Here is a 15,072-nt window from a genome sequence, read left to right on the forward strand (position 1 = left end):
TTTCTGGAATACGAGGTCACAAGTTCCCATCAGATCTAAACCAATTTGGGAGGGCCAAGAGATTAATATTACACAATCAAAACTAGTAGAGGAAAAATGTCACAAAACAAAGCGTTTGGAATTCGAACAACTTTGATAGATAGCAATTGCATACCCTATGTGCCATCATGCAATTAAGAAATAGACATATCAGTGTTTAGCAAAAGGTTCATATCATGAAGGTGTGAAATTAAGATCAAGTAATAGAGTCTCAAGAAAAAAAATGTGTACCAGCATAATCAACACAATTTGTGGAAGGAAATATACACTAATTTGAAATAAATGACATGTAATCAATAAATAATTTGCTATAAAAATTCATTATGTTCACAAAATCAATCTTCCCCAGCATTATGTTCAAAGCATGAGATAGATCAAAAAATACTGATAAGAAAAACGTTTTGAAAAGAAAATCTCTTGAAATAGTCATACACACACCGTTTGCATAGTAAATGATAGATTAAATGCACTCACTCAGCGAACCACAATTTTACCCTAATATTAAACAATTTAGAGTGATGTCAAGCTAGATTGGCAGACAACCCATCTAGCTCGCACCTTCTGCCAACAATATGGTTCACACAAAGATTATAAACATGAAATGTTCAAAAAAGTTAAACATAGCCTGACATTAAGTGGTTTGATTAATATTGAAGGTGCAGTCTTTACATGGTGTAGGAAAATATCAAACTCTAGAAAACAGAGGGAGCGTTCCACAGATTGACTATCCTCACATAGTGTTACATTGGGACCATCTCCTCTCCCCCGGCTCAAGACCATATTTCAGTTTATATAGATCTTTATATTACAAATCAGTCTATTAACAAGTCAATTGAATACAAAAGGAACAAATTACAATTTTTAACAGTTTTCCATGGATAAAAGTTAGATCTAGTTCTAGTGCAACTAAATTTCAAATAGAGGAGCTAAATCTGGTACATGAGGGACTGTTTTGGTAAATGGATCCTCTTTTATCGGTCTACGATTGGTGGTCAAAACTAAGTGCGATGTTGGCCAACAAGCGTTTCCCAAAATATCCTCAAACTGATATTCAAACTGCGAGGTAAGTAATTTCTTCCAAATTTGAATAATTGCACATTCTTTGACTCTGGTGCAGGAATGTGAGTGCAGGAAATTGATGTGTGGTATAGGAACCAGGCAGTTTTATAATAAACTCGTGCAAGAATCCTCATGAGTGCAGGAATCCCAATTGGTACAGGAATCTGATGCATAGTATAAGGAGGTGAGTGCAAGATCAAGGCCTGTTGGCATATGTATAAAAAGGTAATAAACTAATTTTAAACCTGCAAACACATGAAATATTATTAATGATTATTTTAATGTTTAAATCTCGTTAAAACAAGGGAATTCTGGAAAATAGTAAATACTTACTTTATTGTCTCTAATAATGCACAAAACCATGACAATAACCATTCAAAATAAACAAAAGAATGAGGGATTTCCAAGTAAAAGGTGATATAAAGCAAGACAAGAAAGAGGCCTGACAGGGGTAGAGTGCATAAGAGTACACCACAAAATTTAGGAATATGGAAATAATGTTGGGAATCTCTCCCAAGAACTTATATGTATTCCTCAAGTATCTAAGGGTTCTACACATTTGCGAAAGAAAGTGATGATTTTCAAACCAAGAATGGTGGACGAGGTTCGTGTGAAGGCAAAATATGTGGAAAGCATAAACCAAAAGAAATGACAATCAAGTGGTTCAAAGTAGAAGGAACATTTTGAAGATTCAAAATAGATGAAGAAGAAGTAGAAAGGGGCAAAGGATAAAAATATGATAGCCACAAAAAAGCAGTGAAAAAATCCTAGCAACCACTACAACATTGATTTTCACATAGATGAGAAGCATTGGAAAGTACATCCTGACCTCAATCGAAAAAATATAAGAAGGATACAAAGAAAATTCTCATAGCCATAAATTCTTGTAATCAAATTGAAAGTAGTTTTGACATGGATGAGAATATTATTTACACATCAATGCATAAATGGGTGAATTTGAGTAGCCGACATCAATAGGAAGAGAAACAGATGACCAAACTCTTCTACGTAAATATACAAGCCGATAAGATGAATATTTATGCTCTTTTCAACTCATGCTCATAAATAAATCCCAGTGTAGCATATCTTCCCAACCAACTTGGATTGGAGGTCCATGATCATCCTAACGCATACCCATTGGAATGGGTTAACAATGAGTGAAATATAATGTTGACCAAACAGTGTAAAAGAAAATTTCTTATATGTTTTTATTATATTGATGAAGTAGGATTCAATGCAATTGCACTTGGTGTATGTGGAGTCATGTTTTGGATTCCCTACATGCATGGGGGCTTCAATGGGGGAGGAATACCATACCACATGCATTCATATTGGGGGTATATATCGAGGAAAAAATGACACAATATATTGAGCATATAAAATGATGTAATAGGTTTTTATATTGGCATGTATAAAAAATGGAGCTCAAAGTTAACGAAAAAATATAAAGGGGTATAAAAAATGTTAATGAAAAAAAAAATGGTTACCTACAATATCTAGTGAATTTTTTTGTTTTTTAAATTGGGAAGGTGTATTGGGTTTGTAGTGGTAGGGTGTTAAATAATGTGATTTTTAGAGGTAGTTTTTGATATGTAGTCAAATTAAAGGTATTGTTTAGTATTCCATGAATTCATGTGATATGTCAAAGGTTCATTAAGTGAAGCCCTTGTTCCTACATGTATACGAGGGATGCAATGTTCATACAAAGAACTAACTAGTATCACCTTATAAAGGATGAAGGAAATTTCACCATTAATGCGCACAAGGGAAAGTCAAATATTTCACTTGTAAGTGCTAATCAAGCCAATAAATTGATCAATTTTAGTAAGAAATATGTTTTATTATAATTAAGAGAAAATCAATCTGTATAGGAATCAATGAGATCAAAGGAATCCCTAGAGGGGTGTCATAATAAACAAAGAAAATAATTGGAAGAGTTGCTAAAAGCATACAGGGGAGTGTTTTAAGGGACTAAAGGGATACCACCCAAGAGGGAAATGGAGCACAAGAACTAATTGTTACCATGCTCTCCATTTCCAAACATTGGGTTGTATAGGAAGTTTGTTCTAGAGGCAAACAACGTGAAGAAGAAATTCTTGGACCAAATAATTCACCATATGGGTCACCCATCATGATTGCTTCAAACAAGAATGGGAAATAATGATTGTGCATTGATTACAAATCATTAAACAAGATTACACTCAATAATAGGTATCCCCTCCCAGGATTGATGACCTATTAAGTTAGTTGCAACTAGCAAAATATTTCATCAAGTTGGAATTAAAATCAAGGTATTACTAACTTCAAGTCAAATAAGAAGATACCTGCAAAACTTCCTTTGAATATCAAACAAGTGTTGTATGAGTGGCTATTCATGTCAATTCATTCTATGCAATGCACCTGCTATGTCTATGAGATTAATGAATGATATATTGTACCCTTATCTAGGTTCATTTGTTACTATTAATTTAGATGATATATTGGTTTACAATGCTACCTAGGATGAGTACATATCACACTTGATGCAAATTCTAGAGACATTAAATAAGCACGAACGACTATAAAATCTAAATAAATATGAGTTTGCATAGCATACTTTGGTGTATTTAGGCTATGGGATTTGAGGAGGGGATATTAAGATATATCTTGCAAAGATTGATGCCATCATGAAGTGGTTGATGCCTAGCAGTGTTTTGTAAATTTAGGAGTTTTGTTGGAATAACATAGAACCTAAGAAAACTCATAGCTTCATTTTCAACAATAGCCACACCACTCCACGCCATAGAACTAGTGGAAACAAGATTTTCTAAAGTTAGGAGTTTTGTTGAGGCAACATAGTACATGAGAAAATTCATAACTTCGTTGTCAATAATATCCACACCACTCCATGCCATAACAGATAATGGAAATAGTTTTTAGTGGGGGAAGGCTCAGTAGAAGGCATTTGAAGAGATAAAAAGGAAAATAAGTCAAGCACCAATTTTCACATTGCGAAACTTGTAGCAGCCCATTGAAGTGGAGAGATATGCGAGTGGGTATTCCATGGGAGAAGTCTTGATGTAGGGAGGAAGGAATATATGTTACCATTTTGATGTATTTCATGGGGTAGTTCTTAAAAAACATACTTGTGACAAGGAGCTCTATACCCTTCATACAAGATGTCAAAAAGTGGAAACACTACTATGATGGGTAAAGAGACCATCATTCACATAGATCATTAGTTTCTACAATACCTACAGGATCAGAGTAAGCTACAACAAACCACATATTACAAGTGGATAGAGTTATTATAGTAGTTTCATTGAGTCATAATGTATAAGAAGGAAAACAAAAACAAATTGATTAACATGTTTTAAAGGCCACTTGCATAAAATATCATAGCTTAAGGAAATTTAATACACATGGATCCTTACATCCATGATGCATACAGAGAGGCATATACATAGAATGAGGACCTGAGGGAGGTGTATCAATAGGTATAGGTACAGAGTCATCATGTTTATGGTGGCCATGCAATTGACTATAATCTCCAAAAATGGGTTACTCTAAGGCTAGAAAATAAATGTGTTCTTAAAGGTGAGTGATTGTCACTGATTAGAGAGGCTCACACCTCAAAGGTTGCAAGGAATTTTGGTGTTGGGAAGATGGTTTCTAAATTACATAGGTATGTGTACTAGTCTAGGATGCAAGAAGATGTAGCTAGGTTTATTAGACGATTATACTTTGTTGTAACAACAAGCTTATAACAAGAAACATGGTTTATATCATCCCTTACCTATATTCACTAGCCCTTGCAAAATAATTTCCATCGATTTTGTGGGAGGTTTACTAGCTAACAACAAGGGTAGGGAAAAATGTAGGGGCTAATATTTGCACGTGGGCTAATTTTCCATGTTTTTTCTAAAAAAAATATTCTCCAATTTACATTTTTTTCTAAAAATGATTCACCCCAATTTTATATTATAAAATTATTTTACCTTAAAAGTCACCAAAATTTTATATTAGTTTTATATATTCTAATATAAAATCATTAGAAATATGAATATTTTAATAAAAATATCACCAAACATTTTACAATTTGCATATGAGGGACTAGTAAGATTCGCCAAGGTTTCTAAAATATAGAATAAACTTCCATCCTTAAAATTTTCCCTGAACAAGGGACATGCATACCTATTAGTGGTAGTTGAAAAGTTTAGCAAGATGTGTGTTCTCATGCCCTGTAAAAATACTATCAGGGAAAAAGAAGTAGTAAAGTTGTTCTTTGAATAGGTCTAATGCATTTTGGGACACCAAGGAGCATAATTTTAGACAAGGATACTAGATTTATCGGCGCAATTTGGACTACGTTGTGGGACAATATGGGAAAAAATTGAAAAATATGGGAAAGCAGAAGTAGCCAAACGAACTTTGGTACACATTTAGATGGGTTTCAATCAAAAGCATATGAAGGATTGGGATGAAAAATCTAGTCTGTATATAGCACCCTTGCAACAGAGAAATCCAAACTTCAACTAGTAAGTCACCATTTGAGACTTGTTTTGAATATTTTCCACCTTCATAATTGGATGTAACATATGGAAAATAAGGAGGTGTGAGGGAGAATCTCATGATCAATGTTTTAAAAACGAGAAAAATTGTTGAGAAGATTAGGTAGATCCATTTACGAGTACAAGAGGTGCTGAAAAATTCATAGGAAAATATAGAGCCATGCACGATCAACACATAACAAAGGCCTAATTTAGAGTTAGAGACAAAGTATGCCCATATTGTGCACATCAAATAATAGCTACAAATTTAAAATGCAACAAAAGGGCATTATAAACCTCCACATAATTCACAACAACAATTCTCTCTAGGAAAATGAGGAACCATGGCTACACTTTTTGACCAAAACCACCAAACAATCCAAACTACATATTTTGTATAATTCAAAGGAAAAGGACGAAACCTTGGACATACAAAAAAATAGACACGATGCCAAAATCAACCACATTTTATGCCAAAAAAACACCACCCAACGCTTTATAGAACTCAAACACCAATTTCTAAATCTAAAACACCTAAAAAAGTAAACAAAATGTGAAATTTCACTAGGGCCTCCACAATAGAATACATAAAACAAAGAATGTCTCACCACATCCTGGCATGCAAATATCAAAGAAAGACCTTGACATGAGTAGAACCAATCAAGAAAACGCATGTTGGAAAAAAACATAAAAGAACCCAACCATGCCATTAAACGTGGTTTAAAGCACCAATACACATCACCAAAGACAAACTAGGAAATGGATAAATGTCACACAATGTCTAGTGCCTTTTCCTCCCCTGTAAACATGTTGTCAAATTGTTGACACTACAGCCCCGATGGTTCTCCACGTATGGTCCATATTCATTTTGTTTGGATTTTAGATTCATGTGAGTCTCATATTGAAGGGAGAGATCTAAAATACATGTGAGTCACAAGGAAGATAGATGTGCATCATGAATGGCAAGGTAGGAAGTTAAGGGAAGTATTCTTTGAAAGAGAAAACACATACACGATTAGAAAAAAGAAAAAATTAAATCAAATCACTTGAGCATAATATGTTCAAGAAGATAGATAAGGTCAATATCACCTTCAATTCCCAACATTGGTTCTTGGTAAATGAGATTGATTCTCAAAATCATAGGTAAGAGTAGATAAGATAGGTAATAAAATTGAGATAAGACTAGTAGATAATGGTAGATTATATAATTTCAATAGGTAAGATTAAGTAAGATGGAATAAAATCCTAGAGGAGAATATATCTTGCCCTTTAGTCCTCATATAGTTTGAAAAAATAATTCAATCATGTACAATTACGAGAAACATTATAACATAGTCACTATGTTTTCTTATTGTGATGACACATAAAACCCCCGACACTCATGTCCACCATAACCCAACTAGAATTGATCCACAAAAAATAGAGCAAATACCGAAACAACATATAAAGCTCACTACCAACAATTAGCCTCTAAATCAAACTGCAAAAGCACTTGTAGAAATATATTCAAAATTCCCAACTACATTCATGTTTTGAAAAAAAATACAAGAGTTAAAAGAATATTTTAAATCCATTCAAACTATGAATTATCACCATTGTTAGAGTAGAAAAGCCAACATACCGAAAAATCATCCAAGATAGTCTAGTTTTCCAAGACCAGAGAAAAATATGAAACACCCAAAACCATGCATGAAAGTCAAGTTCCCACTAGAACAATGAGAATAGTAAGCTACCTTGAAATCACGAGACATAACAAAAAATCCCAACAACACCCAAGAATACAAACACCATGAGTAGTGTGGGGTCGTTAATATGCCATGATTATTGTCACTTGTGAACGTTTATTCCACCCATTTCCACCATTCTTCATCATGTCATTTATTATAATTTATCATTTAAATCCATTTTATAAATGATTTATGCTCTCATGGATGAATATTATTTATTCTCTTTTATTTTTAATAAATTGATTATTATGCATTATTTTACCAATGATAGTTCTAATAAGTTGGTTGTAACCTTATCTACCATTTTTAGCCTCCAAAGTAACTTCCAGATTGAAGATTTGATTTTTAAATCAGCCAACTCAGAAATTCGCTGGTTTAAGGAGTGACAGTTTTGCGGTTAAGATTCTGAGCAAATGAAGACGAATTTGGAAAATCCGAAACATGGGTTTTGTCCAGAACGGGCCCAATTATCTTCTTAAAGAACAGTTTGCCCAAATTCGGCTTGTACAGGGAGAAACGCAGGGTTCTTTGAGCACGATTTTCCGAGATTTGTTGTTGCGGCCGCCCTCCAAATCTTAGCTGCAAACCTAAATCCGCCTTGTTCTTGTTGATCAATGGGTTAGAATCAACCTAAATTTGTAAGATAAATCATGATTGTAATTATCCATGCTCTGATCTTCTTTATTTAAATAAAACCCAAGATCAGAGACGGGGGGATGGAGAACGACTGTTTTTATAATTCTAAGTTTCAGAACCAATGGTGATCATGGAGTCTAGCTGAGATCTAATTTTGTATACTTCTGTAATGCAATCAATATAAAGGAATTGGTGTTCACTTCATTGCTGCATCTGAAGTAAGTTACGGCGGTGCCATTGGAAGCTACGGGCCCGGCTCCAACGGACACTTGCCGTTGTATTGTATCATACGGTGATTTGCGTGGTTTGCTATCTTTATTGTTCAGTAATCTGATGCACGAATGCTATGTGATCATTAATTCATTAATGTTTCTTTCCGAATTCCTTTGTGGCGATTCTGCATTATATTATTAAGTCTTTTCCAGAATTGATTGCATGGTATCAATCTGAATCGGGTATTTCTATTACAGAGCTTTTGTATTTAACGTTACCATCACAAGATTTATTTGAAGTTATGATTATCGGAATCCAGAAGTAATGTTGTATTTGGAAACATAGTTCTCATCTCAGATTACTATCTTAGTGTGTTGAATGTATATATGATTGTTGTTCTATTAGTGTGTTTTGTATATATGATAACTGTTGTTCCATAATTCATTTGTGAATATCGCCTCATAAAGTAAATTGCTTTTGAAGATTGTTATTTCATTGCAAAATGTGAGTTTGGTTCAAGTTTACTTTTGACTCGCGAGATTTAGTTCTTTTGATTGCTGTTTCATTTGCTGCTGTTCTATTTCCATTTCGCTGTTCCATTTTACTTTCTGCTGATTTATTTACTTGCCTTTGTTGCTTTGGTGTGGGAGGAGGATCAAGGCTATCGTGAGACACAGCAGACGCTATTATGCTCCCAGAACCATGATCCATACTCTAATTCCTTTTGCATCAATTTCTAGAGGAATGAGTTATTGCTACCATATCCTCGATTGATGGTTGTTTGAATGAATGATTTAGTTTAAGACATTTTCAGTTTCTTGTTGTTTCAATTAGATTTCTTTTTCAAGCATTCATTTACTTTTGGGTTTTAAGCACTATACTGCGAAACATTACTCTTAAGAAAATAGCCGCCTCAGACAGAGTACACTCTTGAAATAAAAAGTCGTCCCTGGGTTGATAATTAATGTGAGGTAATTAGGAGTTCACAAGACACCTTTTTATCGCTCCACATTTTGGCGCCGTTGCCGGGGAAGAGTGTAGCCATTTCTAAAGAGTAGTGTGAACCTGATGAGTGCCTGCTAGGGAAGAGTTGGATCTTAAAAACGGAAGGTAAGAACCTGCGTACGGAGCATGTAAAAGCCCTGCTCCACCATCCGCTTTCCAGCAGGACTCTTAAAGAACCTAGAGTAGAAATAGATGTTTGAATTTTTGTGTGAATTATTAGGAAAAATAGAAATTCTTTTTAAAAAAATGAATCACATGATTTCACTTAAGTGGTGATGTAAGCACCACCCATTTCACTAACTAATTGACAGGAACATTTGAAGAAGGAGCTTTGAAGAAACACATGAAGAACATCTTCTATTATGGTAAGAAATGGCTCACGTTTCTACTTTTGAATTTCCTATCAAAGATCTAGGAGGAGTGACACAAATGCACATAATTCCCCTATCTTTACCAAATTTTCATGGTTTAGCAAATGAAGATCCACATACATTTTTGTTTGAATTTGAAATACTTTGTAGAGGATATGATTATTGTACTAATGATCAAAGATTGAAAGTGTTTCCTCTTACTCTAAAAGGAGCAGCTCTCCGATGGTTCATGAGCCTAGGTGGGAATTGCATCCAATCATGGGAGGACATGAAGAACATATTCTTGAAGAAGTACCAAGATTATTGCAAAGCCAATGAAGATATTTTCGATATGATACAAGGGGAAGATGAAAGTTTGGAGGATTATGTAGATCGATTTAATTATAACCTTCAAAAATCAAAGCATAAGCATTTGGAAAAAGAGATCTTAAAAACACTCATTCTTAGAGGAATTAAAGATAAATTTTTAGAACTTTTAAATCTGATAGGAAAAGGTGATGTTTTTCAGTTATCATATGATGATGTTTGTGAGTTGTGCATAAGGTATTCAAGAGGAATCTCCAAGGCTGGTAAGAATCCTAGAGATGTTTTTTCTTTGTTTTCCAAATCTGCTACAAGAACAGGAGACATAAGAGCTGAAATCAATGTGTTATTTGAAAATTTTAAAGTTGATTTTATTAGCTCTCTAAATGAAAAATTGAATGTTTTGCAGGTTCATAAAAATGAAGAATTTGATGAAGTGTTTTGTTCTCATGACCGAAAGGAGCATCTCATAGATACTCACTCTTCCTTATCTACGATGGAAGTAGCATATCAAAGAGATGAGGAAGCTGCAACAAGGTCAAAACCACGGAAATCAAGGCCTACAGGTATGGTTCAAAACACTTTTTCTCCATCGTCATACTTGCATAATCCATTATGGAATGCTAATGTGTTAGGGCAGCCATGTCAATTTCAATATAACCACCTATCTTGTTTACAAGTTGGGCATGGTTCATCTTACGATGGCATGACTACTCTCCCTCATCTTGTAGCACAAGCACATTCTCCATATTCTCCACCAGCTCTTTCACAACACCTTGCTTGCCCCTCAAAACCATTCACACAACCCAATCAGCCACATCATCACAATGCTCCATTCTTTACACATTTTCCTGCTCAACTAATTCCTTCCCCTCACCATAATAAACTAGTACAACATGCTTACAATGTTGAGCTGACAAATTTACCCACCCTTCCCACCCATTCTATCTCACATGTGTTAATAGAGAAAACCTACAATGAGATTCAGAATGTTTCAAATGCAAAAATTGTAGAAGCTATGGAAGAAAATGAAGTTTCTTTTAGTATGCATCAACAAGTCATTTTAAAAGCCCAAGAACTTCATGGTATGATGGATATGAGAAATCAAGAAAGTAATGAATACATTGAAGATTGGTTTCACTCCATCATTTGTTTGCAACATTGCTCCATACTTCCACAATTTTTGACATCATCTTTTCAAGGGAAGTTGGCTTCTCATACCCTAATATCCATTAACATGCATTTTTCAAATTTGGGTATGTGCATACGTGAAGCCTTACTTCGAAAATGGCTTCACTGGAAGTACTCATATACGTAGTTATGTTCATTTTTCAAATCAAAATAGGTTAGGGTAGAAAATAAAATAAATAAGGGAATAAATAAATGCATTTTTGTTTTTCCATGTAAAACTAGGGTTTTTGTTGCAACATGCTATGCAAATCAACATCGGTGATAATTTTTTTTATAATTTGTGTATGTAGATGAATAATAATGGAAATAATAAGTTCTACAAACACTCATTTTCATTTTTATCACCAATTTGAAAAAATGCTTGAATTTCATTTTTTTTGGCTTGCGGGCTTGATGAACTTTCTGGAAAAACAGTCGGGACAGTCATGTTTTGAGGGACCAAAAATGAATATTTTTAAAACCTGTTTCTACCCTAAGTAGCTCTTGATGTCTACTTTCTAACCCAATTTGAATCACTCAATTTGGATTTGAAACGAAAAAGTTAGAGCCAAAACATTGACCGGATGTCTAGCGGGCAGCTCAGGAACAGAGTTGGGACAGTCAGCTTTTGGAGGCCTAAATGAATGAATTTTTAAAACCTGTTTCTATGGAATATTCGCCTATGAATCTAGTTTACAATGCAATTGGAATCACTCATTTTCGATATCGTATGGGGAAGTTATGATCAAAATACTGACTGTCTATCGTAAATCAGCACTCTTAAAACTATGTTTTTCCGGCTGTTCCTTACACATTTTGACCTATCAATTCTTCTTGTCTTCAAAACCTGTTTCTATTGGAGATCAATAAATGAATCTATTTTCATTTCCAATTTGAATCATTAGAATCCGACATCAAACGAAAAAGTTATGCTTGAAATATCAACTGTTGGTCTAAGCCGGGTAATCGAAAATGACTCTATTATGCAGGTTGTTCTAAACAAATTTGACATATCATATGATTGAATTTTTAAAACCTGTTTCTACTGGAGATAAACCTTTGATTTAGCTCTCATTTGGCTTTGGAATCACTCGATTTCGACGAAAAACAAAGAAGTTGTGATTAAAACACTGCAGGTTAGTATGATTGGCCACTGCTCTCCCGCAGGTAACAAATAAATTTTACTTTGTTATTTTCTCTATGGATTTGTTATACAGAATAACTACTTGCTATTTTTTGCATAATTCTTGGATTAGGGGAACCCGATCACCTCTCTTTATCCATGATTTAATGTTTTATTGCAGGTAGATACTCGTTTTTTGCAGGTCCTGGGAAAATAAAGAAGGTCAACTTATGGACGAGTGATTTTTCAAAGAAATTTTTATAAAACAAAGGAATTTTATCCAAATCATTACCCAACGGATTCATAATAGAACAAATGAAGAATTGATTTCAATTTCAAGATTCATGTCTTGTCACTGCTGCCAAAACATTTTTCAAATAGATCATTTTTTTGACATAACATCATAGCTGTTGCAACTCAATTTATTTATTTACATACTGCTTTTTGTTGTTTCTTTTCTAATTTCTCTTATATTTTGTGTTTCAGGTGTTGCTTCATTCAAAGTGCAACTCATCCTCAGCATCACTGCAGTGAACAGCTAATTCACTCTTTACGTGTTTGCATTTTATGGTTGTGTATTTTGCTGTTCCTTTTCTGAAGGGACAGCATTTGTGTGCATTTTTGTCGTTTCTGCTGTTCCTTTTTCAAAGGAACATCATTTTCGTTTTTTATTTTCTAAAGGAATAACACTTTTTTTTATCAGCCATTCATTTTGTTGTTCCTTTTTCACAGTTCATTTTGCTGTTCCTTTTCGAAATGGAACAGCTGCTGTTCCTTTCCGAAATGGAACAGCACTTTTTGCACTTTCACATTTTGCTGTTCCTTTTCGAAATGGAACAGCACTTTTTGCACTTTCACATTTTGCTGTTCCTTTTCGAAATGGAACAGCACTTTTTGCACTTTTACATTTTGCTGTTCCTTTTCGAAATGGAACAGCACTTCTGCACTTTCACGTTGGGTGTGTTTTTGCTGTTCCTTTTTCAAAAGGAACAACATTTGGTGTGTTTTTGCTGTTCCTTTTTCAAAAGGAACAGCGTTTGGTGTGTTTTTGCTGTTCCTTTTTCAAAAGGAACAGCAATTTGAGTTTTTGCTGTTCCTTTTTCAAAAGGAACAACAGTGCGTGTTTTCGCTGTTCATTTTTCAAAAGGAACAACATTTGGTGTGTTTTTGTTGTTCCTTTTTCAAAAGGAACAGCAGTTTGAGTTTTTACTGTTCCTTTTTCAAAAGGAATAGCAGTACGTGTTTTTGTTGTTCCTTTTTCAAAAGAAACAGCAGTTTGAGTTTTTTTGCTGTTCCTTTTTCAAAAGGAACAACAGTTTGAGTTTTTGCTGTTCCTTTTTCAAAAGGAACAGCAGTTTGAGTTTTTGCTGTTCCTTTTTCAAAAGGAACAGCAGTTTGAGTTTTTTGCTGTTCCTTTTTCAAAAGGAACAGCAGTTTGAGTTTTTTGCTGTTCCTTTTTCAAAAGGAACAGCAGTTTGAGTTTTTTGCTGTTCCTTTTTCAAAAGGAACAGCAGTTTGAGTTTTTGCTGTTCCTTTTTCAAAAGGAACAGCGGTTTGAGTTTTTGATGTTCGAGTTTTTGCTTGCATGGATTCTTCTCTTTCAAAAGGAACGACATTTGCATTTTCATGTTTTCTGTGTGTAATTTTGTTTTTTTGGTGTGCATTTTCTTTGATGTTCCTTACACGAAACACCGCTTTGTGAGTGTTTTTGCTGTTCATTCAAAAGAGCAACACTTTGGGAATATTTCTGAGGGCAACCCTTTCCTTTCTCTTGTAGGATTATTCAGTCAGCTCAACCACATTCTCCTGATTCTCTTTCATGGCATGAAGTACACTACTTTTATGAGGACAGGAATTATGGATTCTTTTGAAGCAAAGTTAATATTATTCACGTTATGATCTTTAAAAGGACATCTCTTTGATGATAGATTCTTTTTAAAAGGGACACAATTATTTATATATTTCTTTACTGCATTGTTCTCTGTTGTACATGATACTGATTGATCATCTTAATACCATGCTGGTTCCACCCTTTCTGGTTATAATCTTCTCTGTCTGTAATAAATGAGATTATGGGTATATTTTTTTATATTGACATCTTCAACTTCTTCTGCCATCCCTGCTCTTAAGAAATATTGAGCCTCCCTCTTTTTATCATAAAAATGTGTAATAACAACAAAATTTTGTTCGCAGATGGAGGATAGGGGGTCTCATTACGAGCCAGCCTACCATGTTCATAAGGCTGTAACAAAGTGACATTCCCATTATGGCCACCACACCAGGGTTATGATCCATTGGATAACCAAATTATCCTTGGAACAGGAGGTCTCATCACGAGCCGGCCTGATCACTTTTGCTACCTCCTAGTGAATGGCAGTGTGGTTATCTGGTTACCACGCCAGCACACTGATCTCTTATGTAGAACAGCACTGTAACTCTCCATTTATAAATTGAGGATCCTGGCTCATATGGGTTAAAAAGCAACCCTGCCGAGGCTATGGACGTCTGCTGGCAGCAGAGGCTCTGCTTATGGTATTGAAGTTATATCTTTTCGTCAATTATTATTATAATACCCTTTTCTTATTTTCTTTTTATCAGAGAAGTTATTTCCTTAACTTTTTCCCTGTTTGAACCTTTATGCATGGGAAATTGTTTTATGATCAATCACATCATTTTCAGCTAGAATACCGTCAACAAAGCATCTTTTTAGCATATTGTTGTCCTTTTTCGTTTTGTATAAACTATTATCAATCCAAAGCGTCCTATCTCTTATTCATAACTATCTTTACACACTTTGCTCTCAACATAACCATAATTTCCACCGTCCTATCATTGATAAGTGTACTCTGCTTTACTTACTGATATATTGTTCATTCCATTGCCTTGCCGTCCGCACC

This window comes from Pinus tabuliformis, chromosome 2_2, assembly GCF_031772625.1.
Source record: "Pinus tabuliformis cultivar Carrire ecotype Pingquan chromosome 2_2, CPIR1, whole genome shotgun sequence".
In the NCBI taxonomy this organism is placed as follows: domain Eukaryota; kingdom Viridiplantae; phylum Streptophyta; class Pinopsida; order Pinales; family Pinaceae; genus Pinus; species Pinus tabuliformis.